At 51.8% G+C, this 3,226-nt stretch overlaps 1 pseudogene; it reads right to left on the reverse strand.

Annotated features, from left to right (window-relative positions):
• Nucleotides 1-1,969: 1,969 nt before the first annotated feature.
• Nucleotides 1,970-2,958, reverse strand: LOC111823934 (annotated as a pseudogene).
• Between the last annotated feature and the right edge of the window lie 268 nt (nt 2,959-3,226).

Below are 3,226 nucleotides of genomic sequence, written 5' to 3' on the forward strand. Positions count from 1 at the left end.
CCCGGATTGTGAGAGGGATGTCCAACTGCCTAAACCAGCAGTTGGACATTCCCCAAAGGGTCCCAGATTGGAGAGGGTACAGGCTGGGCTGAGGGACACACACACCCCCTGCACAAATTTCGTGCACTGGGCCTCTAGTGTATGTATGTGTATATAGATCAGCGGTTCTCAACCTGTGGGTCTCGACCCCTTTGGGGGTCGAAAGGACCCTTTTCATAGGGGGTCACCTAAGACCATCGGGAAAACACATATATAATTACATATTGTTTTTGTGATTAATCACTATGCTTTAATTATGTTCAAATTGTAACAATGAAAATACATCCTGCATATCAGATATTTACATTACGATTCATAACAGTAGCAAAATTACAGTTATGAAATAGCAATGAAAATAATTTTATGGTTGAGGGTCACCACAACATGAGGAACTGTATTAAATGGTCGCGACATAAGGAAGGTTGAGAACCACTGATATAGATATACTTATAGGTATAGATATAGGTATAGATATAGATATAGATATAGATATAGATATAGATATAGATATAGATATAGGTATAGATGTAGATATATATATATATATATATATATATATATATATATATATATATATATATAGAGAGAGAGAGAGAGAGAGAGAGAGATCTTCTTAAAAATTACAATTTTCTTGATTTTTAGAGAGACAGGAAGGGAGCAGCCTAGAGAGAGAGAAACATGCATGAGAGAGAATCATCGATTGGCTTCCTCCTGCATGGTCCACAGTGGGAATGGAGACAGCAAACCTGCCATGTGCCCTCCCCAGGAATCTAACCACTGACTTCATGGGCCCTGGGACGAGGCTCAACTGCTGAGCAATTCTAGCCAGACTGGAACTTTTTTTCTCTGTCCTCACCTGAGGATGTGTTCATTGATTTTTAGAGGGAAAGGAAAGAAGAGAAGGATAGAGAGAAACATTGATCAGCTGCCTCCCATATACACCCATACTGCCAATCACACCTGAAACATTTTCATTTATTTATTTAAATACTTTAAAGTAGATTTCAGAGATGAAGGGAGAATGAGAGAGAGAGATAGATACTTCAATGATGAGAGAGAATAATTGATTGGCTGCCTCCTGCATGCCCCGCACTGAGGATGTTGGTGGCAACCTGAGCAGGTGCCCTGACCAGGAATGAAACCGTGATCTCCTGGTTCATAGGTCGCTGCTCAACCACTGAGCCTTGTTGGCCGGGCTGTCCCTGAAGTTTTTGGAATCACAGCTCCCTGTGCACTAGGCTCTGGTCAGCAGGACGTTGGGAACATCATAGGTGACCAGGCCACAGCCCTTCCCTGACTGCCCTCTGACCACAGTGGCCATGGGTTTGTCTACGATGCTCTGCAGCTCACGGGCTCCTGGAGGTTCCCTCAGCACCGGCATGAGCTGTTGGAGGTGCTCTGAGCTCAGTGCTCAGCTGTATCTCCACCTGACACAGGAGGTTCCCCACGGTCTGACATCACAGGTGGGCACTGCATGTGGGCCCTGAAGGGCTGCTAAGGAGACCTGGCCCTGGAGTCTCAGGGAAGGCCTGGCACAGGAGATGGGCATGATGGGATGACTTGGGGCTGCATTTAAGGAAAAACCTACCCGGGCAGGAAGGAGAGGGCAAACACGTACACGCGGGACATCCTGTGCAGGCCCCATGGGGTAAGAGTGTGGGTGGCAGAGGACAGAGGGTGAGGATGGGGTGGTGTTTGTGGAGCTGGAGGCACAGCAGAGGTGGGGGGGGCATGTCTCCTTCAGCAGGTTCTCAGGATGCAGGTGGATTCTCCAGGGGAAGCAGGACTGGTGCTGGGACACATCCCCTAGGACCACGTTCTCAGACCAGCAGGGAACAGGGCCCCACAGGGCTTCCTGCCTCCATCTGGGGCACACGGAGAGGTGGGCTCTTCCAGGCTCACAGAGAGGCAGCGCCTGCAGGGTCCCACCCTACGCCTCCAGGTTCAGCTGTGTCAGTGAGAGTCAAGAGGCTAACTGCCCCAAAAGGGCTCCTCCTGGGGCAGAGCGAGGGGCTGATCACCCTCAGGTGAGGTTTAGAGCCTAGACTCAGTGTTCCCCGCTCAGCACTGCGTGGAGGATGGGAGACATCGCTCTCAGTGAGGGGACTGGAATCCCTATAATGTTTCCCTTGTCAACCCGCAGAGCAACCATAAGGGACATGGTGACAGGAAGGACCCAGATGAGAAGTCAACCAGATCTGACACACAGCCACTTCCTGCTTTTTTCCTGCTGAGAATCTAATTAAAGACACAAAGAAGGAAGAGGAACTGCCCCAGGGACACTAGGAGGGAAGAAAGCATTGACCCCAATAGGAAGCCTGCACAACCCCCCAGGGACAGCCTCTGAGCTGGGACCTGGGTTTGCTGGTCCTGAGCGCCCCCTGGTGTCCTGAGCGCCCCCTGCAGCCCAGCCCTGCTGTCTCCTCAGGGAGGTTAGTGTCTGGGCTCACACTGACTTCCCCTCACTGTGTATCTCACACAGTAATACAGGGCCGTGTCATCGGCTCTCAGGCTGTTCATTTGCAGATACAGCGTGTTCTTGGCGTTGTCTCTGGAGATGGTGAAGCGGCCCTTCACAGCGTCGACGTAGTATGTGCTACCACCACCATCACTAATGCCTGCGACCCACTCCAGCCCCTTCCCCGGAGCTTGGCGGACCCAGCTCATGTAGTAGCTACTGAAGGTGAATCCAGAGGCTGCACAGGAGAGTCTCAGAGACCCCCCCTGGCTGCACCAGGCCTCCCCCAGACTCTATCAGCTGCACCTCACACTGGACACCTGCAAACACAGAGACACAAGGTGGACTGAGAATCACATGGAAGCAACAACAGGCACAGGCACAGGTCTCAGCGCTCCCCACTCCTGAGAACGACCTTGAGAAATGATCAGGAGGAAAACACAGCTTGGCACCCAGTCCATGGTGGAGCCGCTGGGGTCCTGTCTCAGGTGCTTGGGTTCTGGTGTCTCCCCAACATGCTGGACAAGGGCCCCTTTTATGAGCAGGAGGAGAGCCCCATTTGCATGGAGTCTGCATATAAGGGTGCAGCTGGGACCCTGGGCTGCATGCCTGACCTTGTCATCCTAGGGGCGACCCCAGATGGGAAAGGACTGAAGGATGCTGGCCACAACGGGTCCCGTCCTGACCCCCCTCCCTCCGTCCTTTCCTGAGACCCATCACCCTGACCCC

The sequence above is a fragment of the Myotis lucifugus genome, unplaced genomic scaffold (genome assembly GCF_000147115.1).
Source record: "Myotis lucifugus unplaced genomic scaffold, Myoluc2.0 scaffold_752, whole genome shotgun sequence".
In the NCBI taxonomy this organism is placed as follows: Eukaryota; Metazoa; Chordata; class Mammalia; order Chiroptera; family Vespertilionidae; genus Myotis; species Myotis lucifugus.